The 24936-nt window shown below is 46.4% G+C and overlaps 1 long non-coding RNA gene across 2 annotated transcripts; it reads left to right on the top strand.

Annotated features, from left to right (window-relative positions):
* The first annotated feature begins 2029 nt into the window (after window positions 1-2029).
* Window positions 2030-24303, top strand: LOC138366490 (uncharacterized). Of its 2 annotated transcripts, none has more exons than XR_011229131.1 (4): window positions 2030-2115; window positions 6086-6197; window positions 7991-8076; window positions 24043-24301. It is a non-coding gene; the product is annotated as an uncharacterized lncRNA (long non-coding RNA). The 2 variants fall into 2 exon arrangements; XR_011229132.1 differs by having other exon boundaries at window positions 2071-2115; window positions 6078-6197; window positions 24043-24303.
* Window positions 24304-24936: the final 633 nt, after the last annotated feature.

The following is a 24936-nucleotide window of genomic DNA, read 5'->3' as shown; positions in this document are numbered from 1 at the left end:
CTATGTAGATATGAACTGTTTAGCCTATTGTTTCCATGTACTGTTTTAGCACTTATTCCCTGTACTGTTTAGCCCATTGCTTCAATGCGTTTTTATTTTGTTCAGCGCTTGTGTTTGTTTTGCGGTTACTGTTATTGTTTAGTGTACAGACTGTTTATTCCTGTGTACTGTTCCTTCATTGGTGTGCTTGATGTGTACAGGTTTGCGTTGTTTTGTGTGTTCTTGTATTTGTGTAATTTATAAAAATAAAAAAAAAATAAAAAAAAAAAAAAGCACGGGTTGGACAAGTATATGAGTGGGATTGGGTGGTTATAAATAGGAGCTGCCTCGTATGGGCCAATAGGCCTTCTGCAGTTACCTTTGTTCTTATGTTCTTAATAGTAGCTGCCTCGTGTTGGTCAATAGTAGCTGCCTCGTATTGGTGAAGAGAAGCTGCCTCATGTGGATCAATAGTGGCTGCCTCATATGGGTCAATAGTTGATGCCTCGCGTGGGTCAATTGTAGCTGCCTCGTGTGGGTCAATAGTAGCTGCCTCTTGTGGGTCAATAGTAGCTGCCTAGTGTGGGTCAATAGTAGCTGCCTCACTTGGGTCAATAGTAGCTGCCTCGTGTGGGTCAGTTGTAGCTGCCTCGTGTGGGTCAGTAGTAGCTGCCTCGTGTGGGTCAATAGTAGCTGCCTCACTTGGGTCAATAGTAGCTGCCTGGCGTGGGTCAATAGTAGCTGCGTCGTGTGGGACAATAGTAGCTGCCTCTTGTGGGTCAATAGTAGCTGCCTAGTGTGGGTCAATAGTAGCTGCCTCACTTGGGTCAATAGTAGCTGCCTCTTGTGGGTCAATAGTAGCTGCCTCGTGTCGATCAATAGTAGCTGCCTCACTTGGGCCAATAGTAGCTGCCTCGTGTTGGTTAGTAGTAGCTGCCTCGTGTGGCTCAATAGTATCTGCCTCGTGTGGGTCAATAGCAGCTGCCTCGTATGGGTCAATATCAGCTGCCTCGTGTGAGTCAATAGTAGGTGCCTCCTATGGATCAATAGTAGCTGCCTCGTGTGGGTCAATATCAACTGTCTCGTATGGGGTCAATATCAGCTGCCTATTGTAGGTCAAAAGTAGCTGCCTCTTGTGGGTCAATAGTAGCTGCCTAGTTTGGGTCAATTGAAACTGCCTCGTGGGGGTCAATAGTAGTTGTCTCCCAAGGGTCAATAGTGGCTGCCTCGTATGCGTTAATAATATCTGCCTCACGTAGGTCAATAGTAGCTGCTTCGTGTGGTTAAATAGTAGGTGCGCCGTGGCTCAAAAGTAGCTGCCTCTTGTAGGTCATGACAGAAGTGTTAGAGGGGACATGATCAACACATACATGATTCTCAGTGGAATTGGTAGGGTAGATAAAGACAGACTATTTACCACAAGGGCACACGCAGTAGGGGGACACAGGTGGAAATTGAGTGCCCAAATGAGCCATAGAGACGTTAGAAAGATTTTTTCAGTGAAGAGTAGTAGTGAAATCTAATGCATTAGAAAGTGATGTGGTGGAAGCTGACTCCATACACAGCTTCAAGTGAAGATATGATAGAGCCCAGTAGGCTCAGGAACCTGTATATTAGTTGATTTACAGTTGTGAGGCGGGACCAAAGAGCTAGAGCTCAACCCCCACAAGCACAATTAGGTGAGTACACACTCGAGGCTGAACACCATAACCGGTTACTGTACCTGGCCCCTGGCCTAGACCCCAACACACACACACACACACACACGAGGCTGAACACCATTACCGATTGCTGTACCTGGCCCCTGGCCTAGACCCCAACATAACAATTACAGAAGGCGTTATGGAGCCTCCAAGCTACTAGGTGAGTGTGGTAGTGGGTTTAATGTCCAGTAGTGAAGTATGTGCCCTTAATACATACTCACACTTGCTCATTCTTCACATTAATAGAAATAAACTATATTAATATTGTTGAAGTGACTTGTTGCTTTGTAAGTGAGGCGGCCTCATGTGAGGTGAGGTGAATGACGTCACAGGTAGTTGACCCATCAGGCCAAGGTAGTCAAAAGGCGCGGCGGGCAGTGTGGCGCGGGCCGTCGTGAGGAGAGGTGCTGCTCACCGCCCACCACAGGCCAAGGTAGTCAAGAGGCGCGGCGGGCCTGGTTGATACCTGGTTACCTGGTTGATGGGGTTCTGGGAGTTCTTCTACTCCCCAAGCCCGGCCCGAGGCCAGGCTCGACTTGTGAGAGTTTGGTCCACCAGGCTGTTGCTTGGAGCGGCCCGCAGGCCCACATACCCACCACAGCCCGGTTGGTCCGGCACTCCTTGGAGGAATAAATCTAGTTTCCTCTTGAAAATGTCCACGGTTGTTCCGGCAATATTTCTTATGCTTGCTGGGAGGACGTTGAACAACCGCGGACCTCTGATGTTTATACAGTGTTCTCTGATTGTGCCTATGGCACCTCTGCTCTTCATTGGTTCTATTCTACATTTTCTTCCATGTCGTTCACTCCAGTACGTTGTTATTTTACTGTGTAGATTTGGTACTTGGCCCTCCAGTATCTTCCAGGTGTATATTATTTGATATCTCTCTCGTCTTCTTTCTAGTGAGTACATTTGGAGGGCTTTGAGACGATCCCAATAATTTAGGTGCTTTATTGCATCTATGCGTGCCGTATATGTTCTCTGTATTCCCTCTATTTCAGCAATCTCTCCTGCTCTGAAGGGGGAAGTGAGTACTGAGCAGTACTCAAGACGGGACAACACAAGTGACTTGAAGAGTACAACCATTGTGATAGGATCCCTGGATTTGAAAGTTCTCGTAATCCATCCTATCATTTTTCTGGCTGTCGCAATATTTGCTTGGTTATGCTCCTTAAACGTTAGGTCGTCAGACATTATTATTCCCAAATCCTTTACATGCTGTTTTCCTACTATGGGTACATTTGATTGTGTTTTGTACTCTGTATTATGTTTAAGGTCCTCATTTTTACCGTACCTGAGTACCTGGAATTTATCACTGTTAATCATGTTATTTTCTGATGCCCAGTCGAAAACTTTATTAATATCAGCTTGAAGGTTTTCAATGTCCTCAGCCGAGGTAATTTTCATACTGATTTTTGTGTCATCTGCAAAGGATGATACGAAGCTGTGACTTGTATTTTTGTCTATATCTGATATGAGAATAAGGAAAAGCAGCGGTGCAAGGACTGTACCCTGAGGTACAGAGCTTTTCACTGCACTTGGACTAGATTTTATATGGTTGACAGTTACTCGCCGAGTCCTGTTTGACAGAAAACTGAGTATCCAGCGTCCTACTTTACCGGTTATTCCCATTGACTTCATTTTGTGTGCTATCACGCCATGGTCACATTTATCGAAAGCCTTTGCGAAGTCCGTGTATATCACATCAGCATTCTGTTTCTCTTCTAATGCCTCAGTGACTTTGTCGTAGTGCTAAAGTAGCTGTGAGAGGCACGATCTTCCCGCTCGAAATCCATGTTGGCCTGGGTTGTGAAGGTCATTGGTCTCCATGAAATTGGTGACCTGACTCCTAATCACTCTCTCAAATACTTTTATGATGTGCGATGTTAGTGCAACTGGTCTATAATTTTTTGCCAATGCTTTGCTCCCTCCCTTGTGTAGAGGGGCTATGTCTGCTACTTTAAGTGCATCTCGTATCTCCCCCGTGTCCAAGCTCTTCCTCCACACTATACTGAGTGCCTGTGCTACCGGCACTTTGCATTTCTTTATAAATATTGAATTCCATGAGTCTGGACCTGGGGCCGAGTGCATGGGCATGTTTTCAATTTCTTTTTCAAAATTTAGTGCGCTCGTGTTTATATCAGTTATATTTACAGGGGTTTGAATATCCCACATAAAGAAATTGTCTGGATCTTCCACCTTGATGTTGTTTATTGGAGTGCTAAACATGTCCTCATACTGCTTTTTTAGGATTTCACTAATTTCTTTGTCATCCTCCGTGTATGAACCTTCACTTGTACGAATATGTCCAATACTGGCAGTGGTTTTTGCTTTTGATTTCGCATATGAGAAGAAATATTTTGGATTTTTCTTTATTTCCTGAATTGCTTTCTGTTCTAACTGCCTTTCTTCAGTTTCATATGAGTGTTTCAATTTCCGCTCGATTTCTTCAATCTCCCTATTTAAATTATTCCTTCTTTGACGGGAAATTCGTGTCTGCATAAGCAGTTCCGTTATTTTTTTCCTGCGTTTATAGTGTCGTCTGCGTTCTCTTTATACGTTAGATCTCTCTCTGGCTTTCCTCAAAGGAACATGTTTCAGACAGACTTGATACGCTCCTGAAGTCAGTTTTTCTATTCCTTCTGTAGGACTTGTATTATTTAGAACAGTTCCCCATGGAATGTTTGTAAGTTCCCTGTTTATTATCTCCCAGTCTATCCTTTTATTATTAAAATTGAATTTACTGAATAGCCCCCTCTCGCTTTATCAACGTTTTAGGTCTATTCTGAGTATTGATGGTAGTTTGCACTTCAATGAGTTTGTGATCTGAGTATGTGGTATCTGATATCGTAATGTCTCTGATAATGTCTTCATTGTTCGTAAAGACCAGATCAAGAATATTTTCATTTCTCGTTGGCTCCGATATCTGCTGATTGAGTGAAAATTTGTCACAGAATATAAGTAGTTCTCTAATCTGTGGTTGGTTAGGTCCTGATAGATTTCCTGGTATAATATTATTGTTTGCTATTTTCCACCCGAGACTAGGCAAGTTGAAGTCACCTAGGAAGATAATATCAGGTATCGGGTTCTCCAAATTATCAAGGCTATTCTCTATTTTGCTTATCTGTTCTGTGAATTCCTCAGCCGTTGCATCTGGCGGTTTGTATATTAGTATAATCACTAAATTTATTTTCTCTATTTTTAATCCCAATACCTCTACCACCTCATTTGTAACGTTTAGGAGCTCCGAGCATACAAGGTCTTCCCTAATATACAGACCCACTCCTCCATGTGACCTAATTTTCCTATCACACCTGTATAGGTTATATCCTGGAATCCAGATCTCACTGTCCAACAATTCCCCTGCATGGGTTTCTGTGAAAGCTCCAAATACTGCATTTGACTCCGTGAGGAGGCCATTTATGAACTGTACTTTGTTGTTTGTTCTTGTTTTCAGTCCTTGTATGTTGGCAAAGATGAATGAGGTTACTCTATTAGTGATAGTTTGAATGGGAGACTTTTTCGGCAAGTCCATTAATCGTGGACATAATGAGTTTGTTCTGACCAGTACTGATTGTTGTAGGGCAGTTTTCTGTCGTAGTTGTAGTTCCCTTTCGGTGGGTAATTGTATCCGTAATTCTGGAATGCAAGTGGATCTGGCATCCAGTTCCATACTCTCCATGCTGCTCCTTTTGAATTCTCTGCCGGTCTGGTATAAAAAATTTATAGTTTCTTCCAAATTCATTATCCTGCTTGCCACTCTTTATGTAGCGTTCCGTGCCTTTCACGTGAAAGTGTGGGCAGCTAAGGTCATAGCATTTTCTGTCCTCCAGTGAGGTTTGGCACATGTCAGGATGGAAAAACCTACATATTGATCCAAATCGACACTCACCTTTCCTAAGCATATTTAAACATTTTTTGGGATGTTGGTAACTGCATTCTAATCCTTTCTTATTACCAGCATATCTATGTCTGCATATGCCCTTTGCATAAAATTTGCATAAGTCTGTCCTTCTGTTCTGAATTGCTCTATCGAGAACCGTCGTGGTGTCTGTACCTATCGAGCTGTCAGTGCTGTCTGGTACACTTTCTAGTTTACTGTCATCTACATCCTGGCCTACTGAGTCAGAGTTTACAACTTCCTGAGTTTCAGCCTCAGTTTCATCCCTGACTATAGCCTCCGCCCCTTGTATATTAGAATTGTTGTTCCTTTCCCACTCCTTCTGGATGGCTGGTAGGCTTCCAATGAATGATGCTTTCCGTTCATGCGTCATGTTATCTAGAAGGTTTTTAGGATATTCCAAGCTGGCAGGTCATTTTTACACACCCAGAGCAAGTGGCCAGCTCTCAGTGCCGTAGTGTTACTCACTCCTGTACAAGCTGAATGGAATCTAGTCTTACAGATATAACAGGGCCGTCGTGGGGAGAGGTACAGCTCACCGCCCGCCTCACTGGTGTTACTAATTAGTCACCTGGACAGTGCTGTAGATCAGGTTACCTGCGCCAGGCTTACAGGCAAGTTACTCTATATGTTTAGTTATTTTATCACATTGTTTTCTGTTGGTAGAACAATATTTGCTGACTTTTTAAATAACCATTGCTACAAAATATTAAAACTTTATTTAAAATAATTCAATTAGCTCTGGTTTACTTGTTAGTAAATATTATAGTGTAATATACCTTTGTTTATTAGTAGAAACTTTTACCTTGCTCAAGACTTTTCATGAAGCTTATTAAAACAAAATTAAATTCTAAAACGACTGCTACGTGATTAACTGTTCCATAACAACGGCGTGTTAACTTTATAGTGAAATTGAACCTTCGACCAAAAGCAGGTGGAAAAAGTTTACAATTAAAGTTTAATTCTGGCAGTTACAAGGTGTTTCTTGTGAATTATCAGACTTCAGGCTTTGAAATTCGGACCAAAGACTTTTAATTTAGCAAGTATCACTCTTCACCCCTCCCCCCCCCCCTCCGACCATCCAATGTGAATGCAACTAGGCATCCTGACTCAATGTCGTCCACGCTGCAGCCAACACCAGAGACGCCATAATTAACATTAACCTCCTGTGTAACTAAGCACTATATTTTGTCCAATACAAGTAAATATTAATGTATATTTATATAGTGTATAGGTCTGATAGTTGTTGGACATTATAGCTCCCGAGTGTATTCCAACCAGTCTCCCTCGCGTAATAAATAACTATGTATAATAATAGTTCACGTATGAAAAACTATTTTAAATGAATCTAGTGTTAAAATGTATGAACTGTTGTGGGTCAGTGCACGGAGGAGCATAGATTGAGGACAAGTTATGTGTGAAGCGTTCTTCACGTTCATGTTTGGCTGCCCGGGTTAACGACCACTTGGCCGTTGTTGAGAACGGTCATGTTTGGCTGCCCGGGTTAACGACCACTTGGCCGTTGTTGAGAACTGTCATGTTTGGCTGCCCGGGTTAACGACCACTTGGCCGTTGTTGAGAACGGTCATGTTTGGCTGCCCGGGTTAACGACCACTTGGCCGTTGTTGAGAACGGTCATGTTTGGCTGCCCGGGTTAACGACCACTTGGCCGTTGTTGAGAACGGTCATGATTGGCTGCCCGGGTTAACGACCACTTGGCCGTTGTTGAGAACGGTCATGTTTGGCTGCCCGGGTTAACGACCACTTGGCCGTTGTTGAGAACGGTCATGTTTGGCTGCCCGGGTTAACGACCACTTGGCCGTTGTTGAGAACTGTCATGTTTGGCTGCCCGGGTTAACGACCACTTGGCCGTTGTTGAGAACGGTCATGTTTGGCTGCCCGGGTTAACGACCACTTGGCCGTTGTTGAGAACGGTCATGTTTGGCTGCCCGGGTTAACGACCACTTGGCCGTTGTTGAGAACGGTCATGTTTGGCTGCCCGGGTTAACGACCACTTGGCCGTTGTTGAGAACGGTCATGATTGGCTGCCCGGGTTAACGACCACTTGGCCGTTGTTGAGAACGGTCATGTTTGGCTGCCCGGGTTAACGACCACTTGGCCGTTGTTAAGAACGGTCATGTTTGGCTGCCCGGGTTAACGACCACTTGGCCGTTGTTGAGAACGGTCATGTTTGGCTGCCCGGGTTAACGACCACTTGGCCGTTGTTGAGAACGGCCTGTGGACGAGTCAAGTCTGAGGTTGGATTTTGCCATTCAGTGGTAAGTTGGCTTTTTAGATCAACCAAAGTCTGATCTGATCGATTGTTTAGCGGGATATTTCTCAAACTTTACATGAAGATGTGTTCATTTTATTATTTTGAGGTATTTAATATAATTTGTAATTTCAGATATGTACGAGAGTGCACCAGTACAACGGCACTGCAGGAATGGTCAACCAGACCCAAGAAATTGGTCTCGTACAACGGCACTGCAGGTATGGAGGGATTAAAGTTACTTGGTAAAACTTCTCTTGAATCGCAGTGGTCATAATGTAGTGTATATATTCCCACAAGTACAATAGGTGAAGGGTTTAATAATTTTAATAATTTAACTCACTATACCATGAAGCAGTGATCTTCTAATAGGTATATTCTAATGTAATTTGTGCATCAACCACTTAAGAGTGGTAAACCATTCTTTTGGTCAGTAATTTGACCATTTAGTAGTAGGTAGTGTAACATGGTTAATGTTAATCTAAAATTTTTGGGTACATTTCAATCCTCTTGCCTCCCCTCTCCATCCACCCTTCTGTTAGTCTCTTCTATCCCACCAGTCCAATCAGTTATAAACAAAAATTACCCAAGAGGGTGATGCTTCAGCTGGGGTTAGAAGACTGTTCTGCGAGAGGAAAGTTATAGCATGAGGAGAAAGTGTCGGGGCAAAGCCTATCAAGCTTAATATACCGTCGGGCACAGTTTCGGGAGGCTGACCACTTGGCAGCTACGTGGCCATCATCCGCATCTTGCACAAGGTATTGGTAGCTCTGGAACGCTGCAGCATTTCTACAGATCAACAGATATTGTGGTCAGGTGGCAGGCCCTGTGAAGTGTTAGAGGTGAACGTTTCTGGGTCTCCAGAACTGCGTAACGTAGTTTACCTGGTTTGTTAGTGCTAAGTGTCCCTCATTATTGCGAGAAGACTATATATTTGGCAGAGCTCCTATGACCACAGGATAAAAGGTTTTAAAGCAGGGACCCCATACTACTCAAGGGGTCTATGGTTTTGCTGGGAATGAAGCATACTAATGTCACTGGGGGATGCTCCTTCTCTTGGTCTGGGCCTATCGTTGTCTCCAGCCTGTTTGCCTTATCCATTATTTCTGTTCAATCGACAATCTTTTATTCAATCTTTTATTCTTTCAATCGACAGAAATATACTTTTTCTGCTGTGTCCTTGGGTGCCTGCTGTAAGAATCTTAGTCCTGTGTACTCTTTGAAATCTATAGTCAAAGTCCATAATTCATCTAGGTCTGCTCAGAGTACTAGTTCCATCATTATCACATACAAACAAGGATAGAACAGACTTCCTGGTTTCATGTTTTCTCTCAGTTGATGCTATTGATGAGTTCTGTCAGTAGTGCTTGCTGCACAATCCTGGCTGTGAAAAAAAAACATAATTTGGTCTAGTTTTGCTTTGCCCAATTATCTAGTGACCTAATAAGACGAATAGCAGACAAATGTGTAAACGAATGTGTGACGGGAAACATTGGTGGCCGTGCAGTCTCTAATACCAGTCACAAAATATTAAAAAATAAAAGTTAAACTGCAAAGGTGTCTTCACAGTGAGGTAAACTGTAGGATAAAGCAGAGGGAAAAAAACATTTAAAATATACTTTACTTTAAAAATAAATTAAACAAATTACAAAAATATCCAGGCTTGGCTCTAATACAAAGTGTGCAAAACAAACAGGATGAACAATCAAATTTACGTTACGGTTAGATGCAAAATAAAGGTGCAGGATACTATGGGCGAGTCTAAATCCGTTACACCACAGAGATGGGTTAACAGGTCTACTCAGCTAAGCACACAGGAGTAATCTAACTCATGTTGAGCAAAAACGCCCAATTTATACAGAATAATGGCCGGGCAGATGGCGTTGGTGACTTCTTTAACTATTAACCGGCTGTTAAACTGCTTGTTTCGGAGGTGGTCTCCCAGCGACCCAGGTGTGAGGTGGGGTGACGGCCGATGGGGTAGGTAGACTGGTGGTATTGTCTAGATGTACGGAAGTAGTTGTTCTTGGCTGCAGTTCTTGATTAAATAGATGTGAATGAGTAGAATAGGTGATAATGGAGTAGGCCGAATCTCTTCCTAGAGATTTTACCGTGACAAATGGCAATTCCATAAAGAAATGTCAAGGATTCATGGTGTCGTGGACTAGTAACAAGGAAGGTTAGACCTGCCTTAACGTGTGAGCGAACACTTCAGACCTGGGTGCACGAAACTAACCCTCTAAGTTCTCTCCCTATGATGGGAACAACTGAGTGCCACTGATGACTTGCATAGTCTCCTCTGGTGATCTGGGCGTGCAACAACTCTTGCAATATCCTTGGCCAGCCCAGCCAGAGTCCAGCCCATAGAAACCCAGGAAGGCAGACCTTGGTCCCAGACCAGAGAATACAGAAGAGTGCACGGATGGATGTGCACTCCTGTGGATTCCACGCTGATATACATCTGGTCATACTCACTCGCCCAACTTAACACAAGTGAAAATCCTTTCTCTCATACCAGGACAAACTTGTGCCACCTCCTTACTCTTCTGGGTGATGTAATCAATAACGTCTGTGCAGTCTTTCTTTTTGAGCTTTTCTACCTGTGTTATATTATAAATTTTGTTTCCTTGTAATTTCAATTTAGATATTGCAGGCTTTGGCTTTCTGGTCCCTTCCCTGAGTAAGTTATCCTTTCTTTCACCATATATTTAAACGTAAAGACAGTGTTCACTCATTCACATGGGTCTTCGAACATTATTTCCCATGTATGTGAATCGTTCAGTGAATTCGAGGTAAAGTCACGCTGGTTAATCTTTACGTGTTGATTACATGTTGGATTAAAATGTTTGTCATGTCCAATAGTTTAGCTCGCTCGCTGTGCCACCATATGGTTCTTGTATCTTTTAATGGGTGGAGTCCCTATGATTGGAAGTCGGAATCGATTTTTAACAGGCGACAGTCTGCCCTTTCAGTTATGGTAGGAACTGCAATGGTTGTCATTTAATGGAGGGTTATGTATCAGTTACTATCTTTGGTCCTGCCATCGTCATGGCGACTGTTATGTAGTCTCTGAACTCCTCGCAGCCTGGGATATCAATCTCCTGGAAACCCTAATCCTTCATCAGCAGGGCCGCGCTCCTCCCCTTCCTTCCCTCTGTAGTGTGAGGTGTAATGTTGGCGCGAGTACACAGCCTTGTGGCACTCCAGCATTAGGGTCCAAATAGTCAGTGTATTGTTGGAGGAATCTTTTATTTTGTAGTTGTCAAAGAAGTATTTTATCGGACGTGGAAGGTCATTCATAATTTACTTCTAGCAGTCAAGCCAGTGTGTCGATGGCTTTTTCAGTCTGTCAGGTGTTATAATATATTGTGATAAATGTGCAGCTTCTCAGTATGTTAACGTCTTGTGCAAGTCGGTTTGGCCTGACTCTGATTTTCAGTAACGTCGCCCAGTCTTGGGAACGTTTTGTGCTGCCCATATACATAGGTTTCTGATCTAAACAAAACAGGTTTTTATCCTGGTGTTTTCAGATCGTTGGGAGTCGGTAATTTCTCTTATACCCGAGTGTTAAACAATATAGTTTTGACAAGAGATGGGGGACACCTAGGTCTAATTCAACTTCCTTGTTACACGCAAATTTGTCTGTAATGTTAGTCATTATGGTGGGTTATATTTGTGAGATGGTATCCATACATGAGATTCTGAACCCTTTATTCTGCGACTATTTATAAGTGCAATTATGAAGCTCTTACTGTCGATCATGCTGGAAAAGTTTTGAAGAGCAGACTTTGAAACACAATTATGTCACCACCTCCTGTGACTTTATATATACTGAGAGCTAGTTGTAGTGCAGCAGCAGTTTGTACAGAGGTCAGCCAGTTGTTTAACCTGACACTTACTGTGTGGAAGTATTGTTCCTGTACCTGCATACTGCTGCAGTCCGTCCTGTAGATGATTGGACTGGGTCATCGGTGTAGACAGTACTCATGGGATCTTAAGTTATGACGAGAGGCAATTATTTAAAGTGTGACAGCTTTGGAAAGAGCAGATTCTCATTACCTTTCTTAGTGGCAGGTGTATATGGTACTTGAATTGTGGGAACAGATGAAGAGGAATATCAGTTGCAGGTGTATTGCATTTAAAAGGAATGTTCAGTTTGATTAGATTGTTGGGATTTTACTCGGTCATTTATCATACAAGGAGTGAGTTGGTATGTTGCACCACTTAATACGGAGTTAACGGTACAGAATACTTTGTCTCCGAGCAAGGCTGGAGATGTAAGGTCTCATGACTTTAAGGGAAAAGGTTGAGTTGACTTGTAAGATTCTCTAGTATAATTGGAAGCTTCAGTTCTTCCCTCAAGTTAATGATTCATGTGCATCTTGGGGTACCAAGAAACACCCTCATGGCTTCATTATGTATTACTTCCAATTTGTTCAAACAGAGGCGAGGAAGATAAATGCAATGAACTAACAAGTGTTGAACAGTCTACCATATTTAACATTAATACCAATTTCTTACCAGAAAGTATTTTCAGTGATTTGTCTTTTAACTTAAGATGGTCGTTTACATTGTCACTGATACCTACTCAAAGGTATTTGTGCTGCCTATATTTGTTTTGGTTGTTGACTTTGAAAGCTTGAGGGACATTGATTCATTTTAGGGAAAAGAGCGATGGATTAAATTATATACAAAACTGAATTCGATGCTTTTAGCAGCGAGTGAATCGCGTAGAGCTTGCAGTCTCGTTTGGGTATTCGAAACAATACAAATGTCAGACATAACTGATGACAGCTTCATCAGCTAGTGTGGGAATATAAGTTTGTTTGGCGTTTTAGCACATTGAACAGTGATGGGCTAAGCCCGCCTCCTTTCGACGAACTCGACTCAAATGGTGCAAAATGTTTACTTTTGAGCCCCCTTGAAAGAACTGAGGCAGTTGTGATACAAGGGTACCCCTTGAGGTATGTCGAGTATAACATTATCTCCAAAAGAGGTTAATTGTTCTAAGATTATTTCCCCTTTTTGATGAATCAAAAGCAGTTTGGAGGTCAATAAATGTCGCCCGAGAATATGGTCCCTGTCAAATAAAATATTCAGTAAAGCAAGTCTGAATGCTTCTTCCAGGAAGGAAACCATACAGGTTAGTAGCAAGTTGGAATCTAATTTGAATCATTAACCTGTCGTGTATAATGTTTTCAAGAACTTTAAACTTACAGGATGTCAGAGATGGGTCTGAAGGCACCAAGAAACACATTAATGTGATGTATCAATGAGAAAATTAGGTGTTTGTGAGCAGGATTCGAACCTCGGCTCTGGGTAATCAAAGACATTCCAGGTTGCAATTTATTTGACCATGTGGTGGTGCAATTGTCTAATATCTTTGATTGGAAGTCCCCCGAGTATCGCTTCGACTCTCTCTCGACTCTCATTAATTTTCTGATGTGGGCCTGAATTGTTGTTAATTTGGCTTGGGTATTATGAGTCAGTGTCTAGCTGTCAGGTAAGATACTATGCCTCAGACTAAGATTAAATAATAACAGCAGAGGACCATTGTAGGGGTTATTGAGGATGTAAAGGATGCCTCCCGTCCTGGGTTGAAAATCCTCGGTATTGCAAAGCAATACCGAGAATTTAAAACGTGGTTAAGTCATGCTGCAATGAATGCATGCAACATTAAAAAGGTGAAATTATAGAAAACCAAATGTTTTTGGTTAGATGCAAGATGTTACTGTAACGAAAAACGGAAACTAATAGCTCTTCTGTCCATTAGCCCGGTCATTATATTAACTATTCAAGAGTTCCCCAGAGTTCATACTACACGCTCCAGGTCAACACCCTGTAACCTCGAGGATTGATCACCAAGGTACCACAAAAACAAGGCATTGTACCTGATCAGCTACCAGTAAACTCGAGAGACTAATACTTTCCACCGCCACCATCCATTCTTGTAAACCTATGTAATACAAGGAATGGAACTTGTTTGTACAACACAATATCAGAGTTGTTCATGTATCAACTGTAAGTTTGTACTCGTATATAATCAAGCCTTCAAATCCATAAGCATCCGAGAACTCTTCCCCTCCCCCCTCCCTTTCCAACCTGCAACCTATCATAGGAAACTCAAGATCCCGGGATCGGAATTAAAGCCAATTTACAGCAACAAATTAATCATTTATATTTACTATTAGGTCTTCACTTAAATGGGTAATACAATTCAACTATATCATAACATGTTCAATATCAACATGAATACACAAATGTGAATCACCATACAGGAAATTGACAGTTCTACGGCTGACTGCCCCTGAAAATCACACAACACCTAAGTTGGAAAACACACTATACGTCACCTCACAAGCTCTCACCCAAGACTGAGCCAAAGTTTGATAGAGAGGTGAGAGGGTGGGATGGTTACAGTTGAGTTCCCCACCCGGCCTGTGTAAGCCTGGCCTGGCTGTGGGACTCACGACCAGCGGTCTCCACTACTGTTCTGCTCAACATTCAATTTTGTCTCCTCTCAAAAGTACACTTCCATGGGTATTTGTGAGGGATCCTGGAGCTAAGCCCTGCCTACCCGGTAAGATAGCCTCAGGCTCTCTCCCTAAAACAGTAGGCAGCTGCTTGTCTGAAGGACACACCCCAGCCAGCTGTCTACAATTATCGGCTTAGCAAAAGGCAAGGTCAACCTGTAGTCATTACTTCTAAAGGGCCCCCTCCCCGCTCAGCTCGTTGTCGCCGTGTGGGGGCTTGGTGGGCGGCTGCCGGAGTGTGATGCTCCTTGGGACAGTCCTGTCCTTTTCTAGCCTTGTGCTCCTGCTGCCGTCCTCTCCAATTCTGCTGGGCATCTTTTCCTTTTCCTTCTGTTTCGTTTTTCTCCCCCCTCTTCTCCTATCTGCTTGCCGTTTCCTGCCGACCTTTTGCTCGTTCTGGTTCTTCCCTTGGACTTCTTCTATTTTGACGCCCGGGTGCTTGAGGAGGCATACTCTTGCACCCGTAGAACTGCAGTACCCGACGTCGAGAGCGAGGGGAACCTTTTATTGTCAATCCCCACTTCGTCACTGAACCCGATCTCGACGGACTGTCGGTTTCTTAAGGTGGCGTTTGTGGGGCGTATACTCACGACGCACCCCTAGGAGGCCCCGACAAGATCGGCGATAGCTTCTTGTTGGGTGTCCTGCCTCTAATTGTGGCTCCATGGTGGGTGTGGGGGCACATTCGTGAGTGAATTCTTCTTTCGTCAAGATGATTACCCCTGCTTCGGCTTCTTCTGGTTTACCTTCTCAGGCTCGTGGGGTGGGCGACCAAGCCCCCGAGTCGGTCCGTATTGGAAGACCGGGCTCTGTAGCCTCCGCTGCATTGGGCCCCGACCTTGCTCCTCCTTTGGCCTCTCTGACTCCTTCCCCTGGCTCCCCTCCCTCCTCTGTGGTTGGGTCGAGCCCCAAGCCCCCAGTGGTGACTGCCTCGTCCCCTGGCGCGGCTCCTTCTCTCGTTGTTACTACTGCGCCTTTTAACCCCTCTCTCTCTGGGGGTTCTCACCGCCGTTCTCGTCACGGCCGCCCTCGCTCGATTCCTTCCAGTTCTGCTACCTATCAAGCCTTGTTTGGTCCCGCTTCGTGGGCCAAATATTTTGATCTCCTCCCTCTTGATTCTGCGCCTCCTGACGATTTCTCCCTTCATCGACATCTCATTGATTCCGTGGATGCCTCCATTACTTTTAACCCCACTCGTCTCGGTACGCGTGTCGTTGCTGCTCCTTCTCAGGATGCTGCTTCCCGCTTGGCTGCCTTATCCTGCCTTGGCGAGACCCCCGTTCGGGTCTCGAAGAACGTCCAGTTGAATGCCAGTGTTGGCACTATTTTGCTCCCGCCCCATGTTGCGACCGGTGTTCGGGACCTACGCGACTGCCACGACGATATTCGACATATCCTCGCTGCCCAGGGCCATTCTATTCTCCAGGTGGACACGTTTACTCGTCCCCCTCGTGGTAGTCGCCGTCAACCCCTCCGGGTTGTGAAGATTACCTTTGATGGTAGGACCCTTCCACCCTCTGTCATTCTTGCTGGTGCCAGGTGCTCTGTCCAGGATTACATTCCTTCTCCTCGGCTCTGCAACAAGTGCTGGAGGTTTGGGCATGGTGCCCTCCGCTGCTCCGGGACTGTCTCTCTCTGTCCTTTGTGTGGTGGCGAAGGTCACTCTAAGTCGGAGTGCGCTTCTCCCCAGGCTCGTTGCCTCAACTGCGGTGAGGCCCATCCTACCTTCTCCCGTGCGTGTGTCCATTACAAGCTTGAGGCAGCCGTCCTCAACTTGAAGCACCGGGAGCGTTTATCTTTTCCTGAGGCGAGGCGCCAGGTTCGCCGGCTCCCGCCTTATGCTAATATCTCTTATGCTCGCGTGTTGCGCTCTTCCTCTCCTCGTCCTTCCCGCCTTCCTCAGACTCACAACCGTTTCCAGGCCTTGGACCCTGATGCGCCCACTGCCCCCTCCTCTGTCCCTTTGGGTTCTCTCCCGAAGGATCCTCCTCCTGGTCCTCTGTCTGGGGTTCCCCTTCCTTCTACCCGGTCTGTCGTGTCTTCTGTGTCTCCTTCCTCGTCCCCCTCCGATCCTCCTTCCCATCCTCTTCCTCCATCTATCGGCTCTCCCCGCCGCCTGTCGGTGCGGGCGGATGTCCATCGCTCTCCTAACGGCCGTCGTGTGTGCTCTCGTTCGGCTTCTCCTGTTGAGACACTGGAATCCGTTGCCCGGTACGTAGTTGCTGGGACACCGGTCTCTTTAAGTCAGAAGCGTAAGCCTGGCTCCTCTCCTTCCTCTTCCCCGGCGGGTAAGAAGGCTTCGCTTTCTTCCTCAGCTCCTCCTTCTGGCTCTGTTGCTCCTTCCACTCCCGTTTCAGTGCTTGCGCCCCCTGTTCCTGCTATGGAGGTTTCTTTGGCCCCTGCTTCCCTTTCGGTTGCTGCTCTTGCTGGGGTGCTCTCCTCTCTTTCTACTCCCCCTCTTCCTGCTGCTGTCCTTGACTGCTCCTCTCCGTTGTCTCCTCCTCCTCCTCCTCCGGACCCTGCCCGCCCACCTCTGATCTGTTCTCCCGTTTCCTTCCCTCCGTCTTTGCTCAGTTTACCCATGCCCCCTAACCCTGACTTTGCTGACCCTGATCCCGACCCTGATATTCTTTAACGTGCTCTGTTGGTCTTTCGCCTTTGTTTCTTCCTTGTTCTCTGTTTTTGTCCTTTCTCTTCTCGTCGTTGTCCATTCTTCAATGGAACGTTCGAGGTTATTACGCCAATTTCCTCGAACTCCAACTTCTGGTTTCGCGGTTTTCGCCCCTTTGTGTCTGTCTCCAGGAGCCGATGCTTGGTGCTCGTCCTGGTCGTTTTCGTGGCTATTCCTTTCTCTCCCCCCCCCCAGCCATTGCTGGGGCTTCTAATTCTTCTGCTCTCTTGATTCGGGCTGATGTTCCCTTTGTTCCTTTACTTTTTCCTTCGCCTCCCCATTGTTCTGCTGCTCGTATCTTTGTGGGGAAATGGTACACAGTTTGTTCCATTTATCTCCCCCCGAGTGTCCCGCTCTCTCTTCCTGATTTGAAACACCTCCTAGACTCCTTGCCGGAGCCTGTGCTCCTGCTGGGTGACTTCAATTGTCGTCATTCTCTTTGGGGTGACGTTCTGACGAATACCCGGGGTCGCCTCCTTGAGCCGTTTCTCCTCTCTTCTTCCCTGTCTCTTCTGAATTCTGGTGAGCCCACTCATTTGGACTCTCGAACTCGCACCCTTTCTTGTCTTGATCTTTCTCTCTGCTCTTCTTCTCTTTACTTAGATTTCACATGGCAGGTTCTTGATGACCTCCATGGAAGTGATCATTTCCCCATCCTTGTTTCCTTTTTCTCTTTTCGCCCTTCCCTCTCTTTCCCTAGATGGCAGTTTGCTAAGGCGGACTGGACCCTGTTTTCCCTCAGTGCTACTCTCTCTGACCTCTCCCTTCTGCCCCTCTCTCGCGCTCTCCTCCTTTTTCATGACACTGTCTTCGACGCTGCCCTCCGCTCTATTCCTCGCTCTTCCTCTCGGGGTCCACGGAAGTGCGTTCCCTGGTGGAATGCGGACTGTGCTCGGGCTGTCCGCTGTAAGCGTGCAGCCTGGAAGAAGCACCGCCGTAGGCAGACGACCGATTCTTTTCTTTTCTTTCGGAAAGCGAGTGCGGTGGCCCGTAGGGCCATCCGTACGGCTAAACGTGAATGTTGGGCTTCTTATGTCTCGACAATTACGTCCGAAACCCCTCTGGCCCAGATCTGGAAGCGTATCCGCAAGATAGCGGGTAAGTTCGTTCCCGATGTTTCACCGGTCCTTCACCTCCATGATACTCTTGTGGCGGACCCGTTGCAGGTCGCTTCTGAACTGGGTTCCCACTTTTCTTCTGTTAGCTCTGGTCTTCATCTTCCCCAATCTTTCCTTCTTCGTAAACCTGTCCTTGAGTCTCGTCCTTTAGATTTCTGCACTCATCTTCAGCTTCCCTATAATGATCCCTTCTCTCTCTCTGAACTTCGTTCTGCCCTGGCCCTCTGCGGTTCTACGGCGGCGGGCTCCGATGGTATTCATTATGAGATGCTTCGCCATCTCCCTCCGAGCACGTCTCAGTATTTACTGAGTCTGTATAATCGGATCTGGGAGTCGTCGTCAGTCCCTGAGGACTGGCTCGATGCCGTTGTCCTCCCTGTTCGCAAACCAGGGTCTCTGGGTACTTCCCCTAAGGACTTTCGCCCTATTGCTCTCACAAGTTGTGTCTGCAAACTCTTTGAACGTATGGTTAACGTTCGTCTGATGTGGTTCCTGGAACACCATCACCTCCTCTCCCCTTCTCAATTTGGTTTCCGCAAGTGCCGCAGCACGACAGATGTCCTGGTGAACTTGGAGGTCTATATACGTACTGCTTTTGCTGCGAAGACCTCCGTTGTTGCCGTCCTTTTTGACCTAGAAAAGGCTTACGACACCACTTGGCGTTATCATATCCTATCTCAACTTCATTCTTTTGGCCTTCGTGGTCATCTCCCTCTCTTTCTCCGCAGCTTCCTCTCTCGTCGTTCCTTTCGGGTGCGCCTTGGTACCGCTCTCTCTCCCCCTTTTCAGCAATACGAAGGTGTGCCCCAGGGTAGTGTTCTGAGCACTACTCTTTTTCTGGTTGCCCTCAATGGTCTTCTTTCCTCTTCCTTCTGGTGTCTTCTCCGCTCTCTATGTCGATGATCTTACCCTTTGTTGTCAGGGTGATGATTCGCCTCTCCTTCAACGCCGGCTTCAACTTGCGATTGATGCCGTGTCGTCTTGGGCCACAGGTCATGGCTTCAAGTTCTCTACTTCTAAGACTTGTGCCATGACTTTTACGCGGAAACGGGTTGTTCTTCGTCCCTCTTTGTCACTTTATGGTCATCCCCTTGAATACAAAGATTCCGCGAAGCTTTTGGGGTTATTCCTTGACACTCGTTTGTCTTGGTCTCCCCATATCTCTTACCTCCGTGTTGAGTGCTCTAAGTCCCTTACCCTCCTTCGGGTCTTGTCCCATACTTCTTGGGGGGCAGATAGGCGCACTCTCCTTGCTTTACATTCCTCTCTCGTCCTGTCTAAGCTCGATTATGGTTGCCCTGCTTACTCGTCTGCTTCTCCTTCTACTCTTCGCCGTCTTGATGCTTTGCACCATACTGGGTTGCGCCTCAGTTCTGGTGCCTTTCGTTCGACTCCCGTCCTTAGCTTGTATGTTGACACTGGCTTCCTGTCTCTCCAGGACCGCCGTGATCGCTACTGTCTTCGGTATCTTGCGCGGTCCTTGCAACATCCTTCCTCTCGTCTCTGTCGTGCTTTAACTTTTACCCCTCCTGCGGTTCCTGTTCCTCTTCACCACCTCCCTCTTTCTGTCCGGTTATCTCGCCTGCAGGATTCTCTTTCCGTTCGTATTTCTGATGTTTCTCCTCGTGTTGTTCCTTCTTTGCCCCCGTGGAGGGTCCCTCTTCCGCGGTTTTGTACATCCTTGACTCGCATCACTAAAGCTTTTACCCCTCCTACAGTTCTCAAACGCCTTTTCCTCGAGCACTTTTCTTCTCACTCCCGCTCCGTTTCTGTCTTCACCGATGGGTCTAAGTCAGCGGACGGTGTTGGCTACTCTGTTGTTTTTCCTGATCGCACTTATATGTGTCGCTTGCCTCCGGAGACTAGCATCTTTACAGCGGAACGTTATGCTATTCTCTATGCTCTTCGTCTCCTGCTTTCTCGTTGTCAGTCTTCCTTTGTGGTTGTTGTTGACTCTCGTAGTGCCCTCATGGCTCTCGGGTGCTTTAATCCAGTTCATCCGGTAGTTGTCGAGATCCAGCATTGGCTGTTTCTCGTTCACAGTAAATTTAAGTCGGTTGAGTTTTGTTGGGTTCCCAGCCATATTGGCGTGTCTTTAAATGAGCGTGCGGATGCTGCCGCTAAGGAAGCTGTCCGCTCTTGTCCCATCTCTCGTAAAGGCATTCCGTATTCCGACTTTTACCCGGTTATCCATTCCTCAGTCCTTACCCGTTGGCAGGCTTCTTGGTTGTCTGTTACTGGTAACAAGCTACGTACTCTTAAATGTTGTGTTTCCTCGTGGCCGTCCTCCTTCCACCGTAACCGGCGGTGGGAAACAGCTCTAGCGAGGTTGCGTATTGGCCATACTCGCTTAACCCATGGTCACTTGATGGAGCGCCGCCCTGCTCCTTATTGTCCTAGTTGCATTGTCCCTCTTACGGTCGTGCTTGTCCTTCTTGAATGTCCTGACTTCCGGGACGAGCGTGTGTCTTGCTTTCCGACCGCCCCTCGCGGTCACCTGTCCCTCGATAGAATTCTTGGTGACTCGGATACTTTTGATATCGTTCGCCTTATGCGTTTTTGTTCTCGTATTGGCATCCTTGGTGATATTTAGCGCCCTCTGATTATTTTGCGTATTTGATGGTGCTACATAGCCTTCCCGGTTTGGTGCCTTCTTTTGATAATTACTTACTTACTTACTTCTAAAGGGTGAGATCCCTTAATTACTAAGATCAGACAGCCTGGCGCCCTCAACTATCCTGTCTCGTTGTATGAGAATATTACTAAAACACATTTATTGAGGTACAATACAAGATAAAATAGTAGGGTAAGAAGGGCATAAGTGACGAACGAAGTTAAAAACTTTCAAAACCAAAGTGTTTGTTTTATCAATGTTTTATACCGTTTTTTTCAATGTTTCGTATATTAGGTAGTGTAAGTAGGGTTTTTCAACTGTAATTATCATTGCAACATGCCTGGGAATGAGGGGAAGGGAGGAAATTAGGAGAGAATTACAAATGTTTTAAATAGATTCATACAGTTGATCATTTCATATACTGTAACAAAGAATTAGTGAGAGATACAGCAAACATTAGACTTTAATTTCGGGAGGAGAAACGTTTAGGGAAGAGTTTCAAATTGGTTTAGTCAGTTTCAATGAGGTTATCTTGATCTTGAGATGATTTCGGGGTTTAGTGTCCCTGCGGCCCGGTCCTCGACCAAGCCCCCTTTTTGTTACACACCCCTATGAAGCACCCCTTAGCAGCTGTCTGTTAGGTACCTATTTATTGCTAGGTGAACAGGATCATCAGGGTGAATGATACTCTACCCATTTGTTTCCGCCTCCGCCGGGGATTGAACTCGAAACCTTACGACTAGGAATAACGAAAGCTGTCCACTCAGCCGTCAGGCCCCTTTGCAGCAATTAAGCAAATAAGGATTCACAGAGGAAAAAAGCATTTTTCAAGGTCGCTTCAAGGAACATTTAAAGTAGATTGTGTGAAGCCATTAAGGTTTAGTGAGGAGATAAGCATTACCAGGTTAGTGTCAGCATGAAGGAAGGTTTAGGGGGTGTGAGATACAATACCTGTTAGCAATGATTACTTCCCGTACAAGTGTAACACCCAGTCGTGACTGTCTGCCCTTCCGTTCGTCGGCTGACTGTGGTGACTGTCTGCCCTTCCGTTCGTCGGCTGACTGTGGTGACTGTCTGCCCTTCCGTTCGTCGGCTGACTGTGGTGACTGTCTGCCCTTCCGTTCGTCGGCTGACTGTGGTGACTGTCTGCCCTTCCGTTCGTCGGCTGACTGTGGTGACTGTCTGCCCTTCCGTTCGTCGGCTGACTGTGGTGACTGTCTGCCCTTCCGTTCGTCGGCTGACTGTGGTGACTGTCTGCCCTTCCGTTCGTCGGCTGACTGTGGTGACTGTCTGCCCTTCCGTTCGTCGGCTGACTGTGGTGACTGTCTGCCCTTCCGTTCGTCGGCTGACTGTGGTGACTGTCTGCCCTTCCGTTCGTCGGCTGACTGTGGTGACTGTCTGCCCTTCCGTTCGTCGGCTGACTGTGGTGACTGTCTGCCCTTCCGTTCGTCGGCTGACTGTGGTGACTGTCTGCCCTTCCGTTCGTCGGCTGACTGTGGTGACTGTCTGCCCTTCCGTTCGTCGGCTGACTGTGGTGACTGTCTGCCCTTCCGTTCGTCGGCTGACTGTGGTGACTGTCTGCCCTTCCGTTCGTCGGCTGACTGTGGTGACTGTCTGCCCTTCCGTTCGTCGGCTGACTGTGGTGACTGTCTGCCCTTCCGTTCGTCGGCTGGCAGTCGTGACTGTCTGCCCTTCCGTTCGTCGGCTGGCAGTCGTGACTGTCTGCCCTTCCGTTCGTCGGCTGGCAGTCGTGACTGTCTGCCCTTCCGTTCGTCGGCTGGCAGTCGTGACTGTCTGCCCTTCCGTTCGTCGGCTGGCAGTCGTGACTGTCTGCCCTTCCGTTCGTCGGCTGGCAGTCGTGACTGTCTGCCCTTCCGTTCGTCGGCTGGCAGTCGTGACTGTCTGCCCTTCCGTTCGTCGGCTGGCAGTCGTGACTGTCTGCCCTTCCGTTCGTCGGCTGGCAGTCGTGACTGTCTCCCCCCCCCCCCCCCCCCCGCCTCCTCCCACTACACATGTAACGTGTAAATAATGTCGATGCATCACTGTCCTGACCTAACCTAAATTGTCTTATTGTGTACAAGAGCGAATTGTGTGATATTAACACCATTATCCCTCGGTGCCCCCTGTTAATCCACCATTCATCTACCAGTGAACCATCGTCCTGTTAATCTACCATTCGTCTACCAGTGAACCATCGTCCTGTTAATCCACCATTCGTCTACCAGTGAACCATCGTCCTGTTAATCCACCATTCATCTACCAGTGAACCATCGTCCTGTTAATCTACCATTCATCTACCAGTGAGCCATCGTCCTGTTAATCCACCATTCGTCTACCAGTGAACCATCGTCCTGTTAATCCACCATTCGTCTACCAGTGAACCATCGTCCTGTTAATCAATCCATCATTCGTCTACCAGTGAACCATCGTCCTGTTAATCCACTATTTGTCTACCAGTGAACCATCGTCCTGTTAATCCACCATTCGTCTACCAGTGAACCATCGTCCTGTTAATTCACCATTCATCTACCAGTGAACCATCGTCCTGTTAATCTACCATTCATCTACCAGTGAGCCATCGTCCTGTTAATCCACCATTCGTCTACCAGTGAACCATCGTCCTGTTAATCCACCATTCGTCTACCAGTGAACCATCGTCCTGTTAATCCATCATTCGTCTACCAGTGAACCATCGTCCTGTTAATCCAATATTTGTCTACCAGTGAACCATCGTCCTGTTAATCCACCATTTGTCTACCAGTGAACCATCGTCCTGTTAATCCACCATTCATCTAACGGGTCACACCGTTGTCCTCCGCCTACCAGCTCCTCCATCTAACACTGACCTATAGTGCTAGTCCCAATGTTGTTTTTAATTAGTTGAGAATCTTGCATTAACGAACCAACCCAACCTAACCTGCAAGGATGGGTTGGATCGTTAATCAACCTAACATAACTGTAACGTGTTCGTCATCCAGTGTATTAAGCATAATACATTATGCTGCGATTGCTCTGTATATCAGAGGCACATAACAATACAACTGGATGGGTACTCAACCCTCTCAAGGGAAATCTTTCCTTAACCCTTTGACCTGCCTCGCCAATATGGCTTCTCTCTCCCCAAATTTCAAAGATTTAGAAACGTTCCAATCAAGATAATTGTTCTTTGTTATGCATAGTTGATACATTAAATAATCTCTACAAAGTGTTGAAAAGTGAGTTGTTAAATAAGATATTTCCGCTATACTTAGCCACTCACCTGAGGACACCTCGCCCAGTGCTGGACACGCCAGGGATGGTCAGGTAATCTTCGTCTCCAAGACTCGGCCTTCACCTGTTCTGGCACTGACAGGCTAATCGCTGTGGACATGGACACGTCAGTGGAAGACAATTCAACACACAAATAGTAAGTTCGTGAAAATCAAATCCACATCCAGGTGACCTTATTTACACAAGATGGTGGCTGTGACCACACCCAGGTGACCTTATTTACACAAGATGGTGGCTGTGACCACACCCAGGTGACCTTATTTACACAAGATGGTGGCTGTGACCACACCCAGGTGACCTTATTTACACAAGATGGTGGCTGTGACCACACCCAGGTGACCTTATTTACACAAGATGGTGGCTGTGACCACACCCAGGTGACCTTATTTACACAAGATGGTGGCTGTGACCACACCCAGGTGACCTTATTTACACAAGATGGTGGCTGTGACCACACCCAGGTGACCTTATTTACACAAGATGGTGGCTGTGACCACACCCAGGTGACCTTATTTACACAAGATGGTGGCTGTGACCACACCCAGGTGACCTTATTTACACAAGATGGTGGCTGTGACCACACCCAGGTGACCTTATTTACACAAGATGGTGGCTGTGACCACACCCAGGTGACCTTATTTACACAAGATGGTGGCTGTGACCACACCCAGGTGACCTTATTTACACAAGATGGTGGCTGTGACCACACCCAGGTGACCTTATTTACACAAGATGGTGGCTGTGACCACACCCAGGTGACCTTATTTACACAAGATGGTGGCTGTGACCACACCCAGGTGACCTTATTTACACAAGATGGTGGCTGTGACCACACCCAGGTGACCTTATTTACACAAGATGGTGGCTGTGACCAC

This window comes from Procambarus clarkii, chromosome 19 (assembly GCF_040958095.1).
Source record: "Procambarus clarkii isolate CNS0578487 chromosome 19, FALCON_Pclarkii_2.0, whole genome shotgun sequence".
Taxonomy (NCBI): Eukaryota; Metazoa; Arthropoda; class Malacostraca; order Decapoda; family Cambaridae; genus Procambarus; species Procambarus clarkii.
Note: the sequence above shows the minus strand (reverse complement) of the source record. Positions and strands in the feature narration are given on the sequence as shown.